Below are 13076 nucleotides of genomic sequence, written 5' to 3'. Positions count from 1 at the left end.
GAAAGGAAGGGGAGAGGGAGAGAAGAAAGGAAGGGGAGAGGGAGAAAAGAAAAAGAAGGGGGATGGGGAGAGAAGAAAAAGAAAGGTCAGAGGGAGAGAAGAAAGAAGGGGAGAGACGAAAGAGAAAGGGGGATAGAGAGAGAAGAAAGAAGGAGAGAAAGGGAGAAAAGAAAGGAGGGAGAGGGATAGAAGAAAGAGAAGGAGGGAGAGAATAAAGAGAAGGAGGGAGAGGGAGAGAAGAAAGAGGAGGGAGAGGAGAAAGAGAAGGGGGAGAGGGAGAGGAGAAAGAGAAGGGAGAGAGGGAGAGGAGCAAAAGGAGGGGGAAAGCAGCCACAGAAAAGCTTGACATATGCCAGGCTGCACAAGCACACACAGGGTTAAATAACTGCTGGTCTTGGAGGTGGTACCACAGAGACAGCTCATTCTGAAACTGCGCCCAGTGGCCCGGAAACGTTCAGCAAACCCCAACATTTAGCTGCCAGTCTCTGAGATTAACCCCTGAGGCCCAGATCTGCTAAGCTCCGTTAAATCCGGGCTCAAAACCTCATGTTATCATAATGAGGAACGCACGCTCCGTTCCCCGAGGCGCGGCCACGCCGCAGCTAATTATAGGCAAGAACAACGGTCCGTAGGAATCTCAGCAACATAGGGTTAACGGCATAGAGAGAGGGAGAGAGGGGGAGGGACGTGAGAGAGTGGGGGAGGGACACAGAGAGAGGGAGGGAGAGAGAGGGGGAGGGACGGGAGAGAGTGCGGGAGGGACACAGAGAGAGGGAGGGAGAGAGAGGGGGAGGGACGGGAGAGAGTGGGGGAGGGACACAGAGATAGAGGGAGGGAGAGAGAGGGGGAGGGACAGGAGAGAGTGCGGGAGGGACAGAGAGAGAGAGAAGTGGAGAGATGGAGAGAGAGGGGGGGGAGAGGGGGAGGGAGAGAGATGGGGAGGGAGGGAGAGAGGGGGAGGGACGGGAGAGAGTGCGGGAGGGACAGAGAGAGAGAGAAGTGGAGAGATGGAGAGAGGGGGGGGGAGAGGGGGAGGGAGAGAGATGGAGAGGGACGGGAGAGAGTGGGGGAGGGACGGGAGAGAGTGGGGGATGGATGGGGAGAGGGGGGAGGGACAGAGAGAGGGGGAGGGACAGAGAGAGTGGGGGAGGGACGGTAGAGAGTGGGGGTGGTAAAGAGAGGGGGAGGGACGGGGAGAGACAGGTGGAGAGATGGAGAGAGAGGGGGGAAGGACGGGGGAGAGAGAGAGAGGGTGTGAGTGAGAGGGGGAGGGACGGGGAGAGAGTGGGGGAGGGACTGAGATAGAGAGAGGGAGAGGGGGAGGGACGGAGAGAGGGATAGAGGGAGGAAGAGACGGGAGGGACAGGGGGGAGAGAGGGGCTGGGAGAGAGAGAGAGCGGGGCTGGGAGAGAGAGAGGGGGGAAGACAGGAGGGAGAGGGGAGGGACGGGGTGGGGAGGGAGGGGGGGAAAGGAGGGGGAGGGACGGGTGAGAGAGGGGGAGGGACGGGTGAGAGAGGGGGAGGGATAGAGGAAGGGGGGAGGGACGGAAAGAGAGAGGAGGGACAGAGAGGGGGAGAGAATAGGAAACGCGAAGCATATTTAAATAACTCATATTAGCATATCTCCCAGGTATCCCAGGGGTTCTCCTTTTTGTGCACTGGTCTCTCGTGTTGTTTGAAAGGCGGGTTTTAGGGCATATCTATCTATCTCACATGGTACTTCAATAAAATAGGGCTCACTCCCATACCCCCATACTGTGTGTCCGGGCCTGGGTGTGATTTATATCATTACACCGGCGCTGTGGGGATCGGCGCTGTGCAGGGAACGCCTCCTGTGCATATCATTAGCACTAACGTCCGTTATAGTGACGCATGGGCTAGATACGGCTGAAAACAGCGCTTAACCCTGCATTACTGAGCGCTGGATATCCTCGTTAGCACTTAACGATGACTTAACTTAGCCTCGTTAAGTCAGTAAAACGACAGTCTTCCAATTGGGAACAGGAAATTCATGCGAAAACGCTACTCTGAGTATTTTAAGCAGCACTACAGATAAATTGTTACTATCAGGAGCGTCTGCAAGAAACAAATAAAACAAAACCCCACCCAAAATACAGATTGGCACATCCTGTGGCAGGAAATGTACAGGGGTGTGAAAAAGAAAGTACACCCTCTTTGAATTCTATGGTTTTACATATCAGGACATAATAACAATCATCTGTTCTTAGCAGGTTTAAAAATTAGGTAAATACAACCTCAGATGAACAACAGCACATGACATATTACACCGTGTCATGATTTATTTAACACAAATAAAGGCAAAATGGAGAAGCCATGTGTGAAAAACTAAGTGAAAAAACACACTTATCAGTGTATACCCTTGGGTAATACGTATAAAAGAAATAAGTCAAAACCAATGTGGCTAAATAAACAGGTAGGGGAGGAAATGGACAAGAAGAGGAAGGCGTTTAGATTCTTTAAGTCAGAAGCGACAGAGACATCGTATCAGAATTATAAGGAATGTAACAAAAATTGCAAAAGGGCAATCAAATTAGCAAAAATGGATAATGAAAAAAGGATTGCAATAGAAAGTAAGGTCAACCCTAAAAAGTTCTTTAAGTACCTTAATAACAAAAAACCGAGAAAATAAAATATAGGACCCTTTCAGTGTGAGATGGGTAGGCAGATTATTGGAGGTAAGGAAAAAGCAGAGGTATTAAACAAATTCTTTGCCTCTGTGTTTACCAGGGAAGAATCAAGTTCAATAGTAGTGCCACAGGAGGAAGCCACAACCTCCATATTAATGAACAATTGGTTAACTGAGGAAGAAGTTCATAAGCGACTTGAAAAAATTAAAGTTAATAAGGCACCTGGCCCCGATGGCATACATCCAAGAGTTCTCAAGGAGTTAAGCTTAGTAATAGCAAAACCATTATATTTAATATTCAAGGACTCCATTTCCACAGGCTCAGTACCACAAGATTGGCGTAAAGCAGATGTGGTGCCTATATTTAAAAAGGGAGCTAGATCACAACCGGGAAATTACAGACCTGTAAGCCTGACTTCAATAGTAGGGAAACTACTTGAAGGTTTAATACGGGATAATATTCAGGAATACCTAATGGAAAATAAAATTATTAGTAATAGTCAGCATGGATTTATGAAGGATAGATCATGCCAAACTTACCTTATTTGTTTCTTTGAGGAGGTAAGTAGGAATTTAGACCAGGGTAATGCAGTTGATGTGGTCTACTTACATTTTGCAAAGGCTTTTGATACGGTTTCACACAAGAGGTTGGTGTACAAAATAAAGAAAGTTGGACTCAGTAATAATATATGCACCTGGATTGAAAACTGGTTAAAGGACAGACAACAGAGGGTTGTCATAAATGGAACTTTTTCAGGTTGGGCTAAAGTCGTGAGTGGAGTACCTCAGGGATCGGTACTGGGACCCCTGCTTTTTAACTTGTTTATTAATGACCTTGAGGTTGGGATCGAGAGCAAAGTCTCCATCTTTGCTGACGATACTAAATTGTGTAAGGTAATAGAATCAGAGCAGGATGTAATTTCTCTTCAGAAGGACTTGGAGAGACTGGGAACGTGGGCAGGTAAATGGCAGACGAGGTTTAATACAGATAAATGTAAGGTTATGCATTTGGGATATAAGAATAAAAAGGCGACTTACAAATTAAATGGAGATATATTGGGGGAATCCTTGATGGAGAAGGATTTAGGAGTGCTTGTAGACAGCAGGCTTAGCAATAGTGCCCAATGTCATGCAGTAGCTGCAAAGGCAAACAAGATCTTATCTTGCATCAAACGGGCAATGAATGGAAGGGAAGTAAACATAAATATGCCCCTTTACAAAGCATTAGTAAGACCACACCTTGAATATGGAGTACAATTTTGGGCACCAATCCTAAGAAAAGACATTATGGAACTAGAGAGAGTGCAGAGAAGAGACACCAAATTAATAAAGGGGATGGACATTCTAACTTATGAGGAGAGGCTAGCTAAATTAGATTTATTTACATTAGAAAAGAGGCGTCAAAGGGGGGATATGATAACTATATACAAATATATTCAGGGACAATACAAGGAGCTTTCAAAAGAACTATTCATCCCACGGGCAGTACAAAGGACTCGGGGCCATCCCTTAAGGTTGGAGGAAAGAAAATTTCACTAGCAACAAAGGAAAGGGTTCTTTACAGTAAGGGCAGTTAAAATGTGGAATTCATTATCCATGGAGACTGTGATGGCAGATACAATAGATTTGTTCAAAAAAAGGTTGGACATCTTTTTAGATGGGAAAGGTATACAGGGATATACCAAATAAGTATACATGGGAAGGATGTTGATCCAGGGATTAATCCGATTGCCAATTCTTGGAGTCAGGAAGTGTGACAGGGTAAATAAAAGCCACCAGTTATATGCCTGGAAAACCTATGTCTAGTCTGCAGTGCAGCACTGACTAGGTTAACTTCAGCTGGGAACCTCAGGACAGTTAGTTGGATCCCAGCTGCCTAATCAAGGTGTGTTAAAACCCAGGCTGTAGAGACATGGAGGCTGGCTGTTGAGGAGAGAGGAGTAAGCTGCTGAGAGATCTCCTGATACAAGGTCTGATTAGCAAAGTAGATGAATTGTGAACTGTCTGTCCCCTGCATAGAAAAGGGTAACTGCCTGATTTATACACTGTCTGCTAAAGAGAAACTGTTTTTGTTTGTCTGCTGAAGAAAAGCCATTTTTCTTTTGTTGCTGATGAAAAGCTATTTTTGTTTTGTGTGCTGTATATCTTTCAAGGCTAAATAAATAAGCCTTGTCAAGAAACCTGCGTGTGTAGTTGCATGTACCCTGCAACAGGAAGGAATTAATTTTTCCCCTTAATGGGGTTTTTTGTTTGCCTTCCTCTGGATCAATAAGTATAGATATAGGATAAAGTATCTGTTGTCTAAATTTAGCATAGGTTGAACTTGATGGACGGAAGTCTTTCTTCAACCTCATCTACTATGTAACTATGTAACTATGTAAGTACACCTTATGATTCAATAGCTTGTAGAACCATCTTTAGTAGCAATAACTTGAAGTAATCGTTTTCTGTATGACTTTATCAGTCTCTCACATCGTTGTGGAGGAATTTTGGCCCACTCTTCTTTACAACGTTACTTCAGTTCATTGAGGTTTGCGGGCATTTGTTTATGCACAGATCTCTTAAGGTCCAGCCACAGCATTTCAATCTGGTTGAGGTCTGGACTTTGACTGGGCTATTGCAACACCTAATTCTTTTCTTTTTCAGCCATTCTGTTGTAGATTTGCTGGTGTGCTTGGGATCATTGTCCTGTTGCATGACCCAATTTCGGCCAAGCTTTAGCTGTCGGACAGCTGGCCTCACATTTGACTCTAGAATACTTTGGTATACAGAGGAGTTCATGGTCGACTCAATGACTGCAAGGTTCCTAGGTCCTGTGGCTGCAAAACAAGCCCAAATCATTACCCCTCCACCACCGTGCTTGACAGTTGGTATTAGGTGTTTGTGCTGATATGCTGTGTTTGGTTTTCGCCAAACGTGGCGCTGTGCATTATGGCCAAACATCTCCACTTTGGTCTCGTATGTCCATAGGATATTGTTCCAGAAGTCTTGTGGTTTGTTCAGATGCAACTTTGCAAACCTAAGCCGTGCTGCCATGTTCTTTTTAGAGAGATGAGGCTTTCTCCTGGCATCCCTTCCAAACAAACCCATACTTGTTCAGTCTTTTTCTAATTGTACTGTCATGAACGTTAACATTTAACATGCTAACTGAGGCCTGTAGAGTCTGAGATGTAACTCTTGTTTTTTTTGCAATTTCTCTGAGCATTGCACGGTCTGACCTTGGGGTAAATTTGCTGGGACGTCCACTCCTTGGAAGATTGGCAACTGTCTCGAATGTTTTCCACTTTTGAATAATCTTTCTCACTGTAGAATGATGGACTTTAAATTGTTTGGAAATGGCCTTATAACCCTTCCCAGATTGATGGGCAGCAACAATTGCTTCTCTAAGATCATGTAAGGATCCGCGCTGCGGGTATACCCGCGTCCAGCGCATACTTACCTTTTTCTCAGGCCATTCAGGCTCCCCGGCGGCATTCCCCGCTCCTGGCTGCTTTCCCTGCACCTCCTGCCCACGAGCATCAGCCCTAGGGGCGCGCGCACCCAAGCTGCCATTGGTTGTCGCCAGGCACCTGACTCCGCCACCACGGCACACGCTCCTTGCGTGTCGCCGCTCGGGTCCCGTCAGCTCCGCATTCCCGCTTCTCCCTCCTTACCTGACCCTTCCCCTGTCCGTCCCTCTGCTCCTCCACTTCTTCTCTCTGCTCCTGGATCCTCCGGTGCACCTTCCCCATGCTCCGCCTCCTCGGACGTCACACACATGCTCGGCACGCCCCTTCCCCATCTGCCTTGCCTCTCAGGTCCTCCTTCCCTTTCTGTCCCTTCCCTTGTCCGTCCCTCCGTTCCTCCCCTCACGCCCATTGATTTTAAACTTCCTCACTCTGCTCTCCTATTAGGTTCCTCTTCAGGCCGCTCCTCTGTCACTCCCCTTTCTCTGATTGGTCCCAGCCCCCTATATAATCCCTCTTCTCCATTTCCTCTTTGCTCTGCATAGCTTCTGCACCTTGGGGCTGTCTGCTGTTGCCTGGCCTTTCTTGTCTTTTCAGTGCTGCTCCTGTCCCTGGAATCCTTGCTGACCTCCCTGGATTTGACCCTTGCTTTGAACTCTACTACGCTGCTCTCTATAACCCTTTGGACCTTGCTTTGGACTTCTACACTGCAGACCTCTACAAACCTTGGACACGGGACACGGACAAACTACTACGCTGCTCTCTCCACGCCACGACCCAGGTTACGGACAATCGATTATGCTGCCCTCTCCAATCCATGACCCTTGGCATACGAACTTAACCCTTCTACGCCAGAGCTGTCAAGTACGGTATCATTTACATTCTTGTTACCCGGACCACCTACGCTACTACCACACTCCGGCCGTGCCCCCGTTTGCTGCTAGGTGTGTGTGGTTTTGCCCTTTCCACCTCAGTCCCGGGGTCTCGTCTGGCTTGTGGGCAGGCCGAGTGTTACATTATGCAGAGCCCATCAGACACAGACCCCCCTGAGGTGGAAAATACCTTAACCACCATTTCCAAACACTTACATTTTTTGCACAATCATGTCTCCACTCTTAACCAGCAAGTTAATACCCTCACTCTCCAGTTTCCCTAGGCTAATATCCCCACGTCTTCCTCCATTGTATCCCGCGAAGGATCAGGTCCCTCTGACTTGCGGATACCTACCCCCAGTAAATACGCGGGAGATCCGCTTGCATGTCGCGGTTTCTTGAACCAATGCGAAATACAATTTGAGCTGTCACCTTCTCGCTTCCCCACGGATCGTACTAAGGTAGCCTACGTGTACTCCCTCCTCACCGGAGATGCCTTAGCCTGGGCCTCACTAATCTGGGAACTGAAACCCGAACTCACTTACAATTATGCCAATTTCAAAAGAGAATTCCGATTAGTGTTTGACGCTCCTGGACGCAGTGATATGGCGGCATCTTCTTTGTTCCATATTTCGCAGGGTCGGAGATCAGTGGCGCGTTACGCTCTGGAGTTCCGGACTATTGCAGCAGAGACGGACTGGAATGATGGGGCTCTCTCCGCCGCCTTCTGGCAAGGGCTTTCGGAGACCCTAAAGGACGAATTGGCGGCTCGTGAGAGGCCATCCTCCCTAGAGGCCCTGATCGCTCTCTGCGTTCAGGTGGATCAAAGACTTCTGGAGAGGCGGGCTGAACGCCAACGTCTTTGTACTGCTACTTCCCTGTCCTCTAATTCCAGATCTCCTCTTCCTGCACTGCCCGCACTGGAAGCCTCAGAACCCATGCAACTGGGCACACATCACCTCCCTTCTACGGAACGACTACGTCGGAGGAATGAAGGGCTGTGCTTCTATTGTGGTTCTCCTGGGCATATCCTACCACGCTGTCCTTCGAAGCCGGGAAATGCCAACGCCCAGTGAGGTATGGGGGAGTCTCACTGGGTACCATCTCTGCTTCTTCTCTTCCCTCACAGCATCTCCCTAAACGTCTCCTATTGTCGGTGCTCCTTAAGCACATGAATATCCAGACCCCTGCTAAGGCCTTCCTTGATTCCGGTTCCAGAGGAAATTTCATAAACCAGACGTTTGCTACTCAGCATCACATTCCTCTCCGGGAGAAGGCCTTTCCGGTCGGATTAGAGGCGATTGATGGTCGACCCCTGCAGCCAGCCGTTATTACCTTGGAGACACTTCCTCTTGAACTCTCTATGGATGATGGACATTCAGAAATGATCTCTTTTGATGTCATTCACTCTGCTTCAGTTCATATCATCCTGGGCTTGCCTTGGCTGCAATTACACAATCCCATCATCAATTGGATGGCCTAGGTTCCTGTTCTATGGAGATCCTCTCAAGTAGGAGTGTCTGCTCCATCCGCAGCGGTATTGGCCGTCCTGGAGACCACGTCCCCACAAGACGTCTCCCTTCTGGACGTCTATTCTGAGTTCCTAGATGTCTTCAGTAAGGCCAATTCCGAGGAGCTTCCCCCTCATCGCCCTTTCGACTGTCCGATAGACTTAATTCCGGGTGCTCCATTTCCCAAAGCCAGGTCTTATCCGTTGTCTTTGCCTGAGACTGAAGCCATGTCCCAGTATATCTCAGAGAACCTTGATAAGGGTTTCATTCGGAAATCTAGTTCTCCCGCTGGAGCAGGATTCTTTTTTGTAAAGAAGAAGGATGGGACGCTTTGCCCCTGAATCGATTTCCGTGGCTTGAACAAGATAACCATAAAAAATCGTTATCCTTTGCCTCTTATTCCGGAGCTCTTCGATAGACTGCAAGGCGTGACCATTTTCTCCAAACTTGACCTAGGAGGAGCATACAACCTGATTCGCATCCGCAGTGGAGATGAATGGAAGACCGCGTTCAACACACGCAGCGGTCATTATGAGTACCTGGTGATGCCGTTTGGGTTGTGCAATGCCCCTGCAGTCTTCCAAGACTTTATGAACAAGGTTTTTCGTGACCTATTGAACTCTTGTGTAATTATCTACTTGGATGATAGCCTCATTTTTTTCAAAGACCCTCGAAGAACACATTCTTCATACCAAGATGGTGCTCTCTCGTTTACGGGCCAACAAACTCTACGCCAACATGGAGAAGTGTGTCTTTCATCAATCTTCTACTACCTTCCTGGGGTACATTGTCTCGGATCAAGGCTTCACCATGGATCCGGAGAAGCTCAATTCCGTACTCGGATGGCCTCAACTTAACTCCTTAAAAGCGATTCAGCGTTTCCTCGGCTTCGCAAACTATTACAGGAAGTTCATCGCTGGCTTTTCTACTTTGGTGGCACCCATCACGGCCCTTACCAAAAAGGGGGCCGATCCGTCCTCATGGCCATTGGAAGCCACCCGGGCCTTTGAATCTCTTAAAAGAGCCTTTGTCTCAGCTCCGATCCTGCGACATCCCGTCCCCACCCTCCCCTTTACTTTGGAAGTTGACGCCTCCGACGTAGGAGCTGGTGCGGTTCTCACTCAAAGGACTACCTCCGAAGACAAATTACACCCCTGTGGGTTTTTTTCTAAAAAAAATTCTTCTGCTGAAAGAAATTACGACGTGGGGAATAGGGAATTGTTAGTCATCAAGATGGCTTTACAAGAGTGGAGACATCTCCTGGAAGGAACCAAAGAACCCCTTTCCATTCTGACGGACCACAAGAATCTATCCTACATTGAAGGCGCTCGTCGCCTTGGTCCTCGTCAAGCTCGTTGGGCCCTGTTCTTTTCTAGGTTTAATTTCACCATCTCTTATATTCCTGGGACTAAGAATATCAAAGCGGATGCACTTTCCCGCCAGTTTATTACTGAGGAGAAGTCTCCAGATATCCCGGAGAATATCCTACCCCCCCAGTTGTTTATTGCTGCCGCTTCTTTTGACATTCTAGACAAGATTCTGGAATCCCAGACTCAGGTTCCCATCGGCTTGGAAGTTCCTGATGGTCGTCTTTACGCGGCTCCACGTTTTCATCTCAAAATTATGGAATGGGGCCATTCCTCCAGATCTGCTGGCCATCCCGGCTTTAAGAAGACCAATGATTTAATTCGACAAACCTTCTGGTGGCCCAACATGTCGAAGGATATCAGAGCTTTCACCTCTTCATGCCCAGTCTGTGCACAAAATAAATCTGTCCGTCAAAAACCTTCCGGTCTTCTTCAACCTCTCCCGGTACTGGATCGTCCATGGAGTCACATTTCTATGGACTTCATCGTGGATCTTCCCCCATCTAATGGCATGACTACCATTCTCGTAATTGTCGACAGATTTTCTAAGCAAGCTCATTTTTTTCCCCTCAAGGGTCTCCCCAATTCCAGTACTTTGGCCGACATTTTTGTAAAGGAAATCTTCCGTATTCATGATGTCCCGTGGGCCATTGTTTCAGATCGGGGTACGCAATTTGTTTCTAAATTCTGGCGTGCATTTTCCCAGAGTTTGGGCATTACCCTTCTTTTTTCCTCAGGCTACCATCCCCAAACAAATGGGCAGACCGAACGTATGAACAAATCTCTGGAACAGTATTTACGTTGTTTTTCTTCGGACTCTCAGGATAATTGGGCGGAGTTACTCCCTTGGGCTGAATTCGCGATCAACTCTCTTAAGAACGAGTCTACCCGAGAATCACCGTTCTTTATTAACTACGGATTTCACCCTACTCGTCTTCACAAGCATCCTTCCAGGTCCGGAATTCCAGCAGCAGATGAGAGGGTATCTTCCTTACAGGAGTCATGGAAAAGGATTCAAGCAGTGCTTCAAAAATCCGTGTTAAGGCAGAAGAAACAGGCAGATAGGCTCCGTCAGGAGGGTCATAAGTTCATCCCTGGAGAGAAGGTCTGGCTTTCTTCAAAAAATATCAAATTGAAGGCCCCAACCCCTAAATTGTCTCCCAGGTTCCTGGGCCCTTTTTCTATTCTGAAACAGATTAACCCTGTGGCCTATCAACTCCAACTGCCTCCATCTATGAAGATTTCACCCGTCTTCCACGTTTCCCTTTTGAAACCTTTTATTCAAGGCAAACGGTTCGCCCATCACTCCCTTCGACCTCCCCCTCCCATTGTACCTGGACAACAGGACTTTGAAATTCAATCTATCATTGATTCTCGCATCTCCAGGGGTAAACTCCAATTTTTGATCCACTGGAAGGGATACGGACCTCAGGATCGTTCATGGGTTTCACATACGGATGTTCATGCTCCTTCCCTACTCCGACGTTTCCACCAAAAATATCCCTTCAAACCATGGTTGGTTCGTCCGGAGTCCGACCCTCAAGGGGGGGGGGGGGTACTGTAAGGATCCGCGCTGCGGGTATACCCGCGTCCAGCGCATACTTACCTTTTTCTCAGGCCATTCAGGCTCCCCGGCGGCATTCCCCGCTCCTGACTGCTTTCCCTGCACCTCCTGCCCACGCGTGTCAGCCCTAAGGGCGCGCATGCACCCAAGCTGCCATTGGTTGGCGCCAGACGCCTGACTCCACCTCCGCTGGCGCGGCACACGCTCCTTGCGTGTCGCCGCTCGGGTCCCGTCAGCTCCGCCTTCCCGCTTCTCCCACCTTACCTGACCCTTCCCCTGTCCGTCCCTCTGCTCCTCTCCTTCTTCTCTCTGCTCCTGGATCCTCCGGTGCACCTTCCCCACGCTCCGCCTCCTCGGACGTCACGCACATGCCCGGCACGCCCCTTCCCCATTTGCCTTGCCTCTCAGGTCCTCCTTCCCTTTCTGTCCCTTCCCTTGTCCGTCCCTCCGTTCCTCCCCTCACTCCCATTGGTTTCAAACTTCCTCACTCTGCTCTCCTATTAGGCTAAGGCCCCGCTCCCTCAGTCAGCGCGCCCGCACTGCAGACAGGCGGGGTGCTGACAGACACAGACCGCGATATGCGGTCTGTAGGGAGCGGGGGCCGGAGCGGGAGGAGGGCGGGAGTGGGAGGGCCGCGGTTTGAGCGGAGGGACCCACTACTCCCCCCCCCCTCCCTCCACGGGCTCGGGCTGCAGGATGGAGCTGCTGCGGGCTGCTGTAAGGTAAGCAGCTCCCTCCCCCTTCTGCCACAAACCACACTCACACACACACACACCCTTGTGTAGGAAGCCGCCTGATGACAGCTCCCGCCCCCGCCGCTGATTGGCTCACCAGCGCACCACGTGACGCGTCACCGCTCGGGATCACAATTTTCTTGCATCCCCTGGCGGGTGACGCGTCACAGCGCGTAGTGAGCCAGCAGCGAGGGGGGACAGGGACCTGCTTGGGAGGATTCCCCTGCTGGTGGGGAATGCTCACGCGGCCGCCCGCGCCGCCAGACCCAGCGGGACCCAGCCCTTAAGTTCCTCTTCAGGCCGCTCCTCTGTCACTCCCCTTTCTCTGATTGGTCCCAGCCCCCTATATAATCCCTCTTCTCCATTTCCTCTTTGCTCTGCATAGCTTCTGTACCTTGGTGCTGTCTGCGGTTGCCTGGTCTCTCTTGTCTTTTCAGTGCTGCTCCTGTCCCTGGAATCTCTGCTGACCTCCCTGGATTTGACCCTTGCTTTGAACTCTACTACGCTGCTCTCTATAACCCTTTGGACCTTGCTTTGGACTTCTACACTGCAGACCTCTAAACACCTTGGACACGAGACACGGACAAACTACTACGCTGCTCTCTCCACTCCATGACCCAGGCTTACGGACAATCGATTACGCTGCCCTCTCCAATCCATGACCCTTGGCATACGAACTTAACCCTTCTACGCCGGAGCTGTCAAGTACGGTATCATTTACATTCTTGTTACCCGGACCACCTACGCTACTACCACACTCCGGCCGTGCCCCCGTTTGCTGCTGGTGTGTGGTTTTGCCCTTTCCCAGGGTCTCGTCTGGCTTGTGGGCAGGCCGAGTGTTACATTATGCAGAGCCCATCAGACACAGACCCCTGAGGTGGAAGATACCTTAACCACCATTTCCAAACACTTTAATTTTTTGGACAATCAAGTCT

The sequence above is a fragment of the Ascaphus truei genome, chromosome 17, assembly GCF_040206685.1.
Source record: "Ascaphus truei isolate aAscTru1 chromosome 17, aAscTru1.hap1, whole genome shotgun sequence".
Lineage (NCBI taxonomy): Eukaryota > Metazoa > Chordata > Amphibia > Anura > Ascaphidae > Ascaphus > Ascaphus truei.
Note: the sequence above shows the minus strand (reverse complement) of the source record.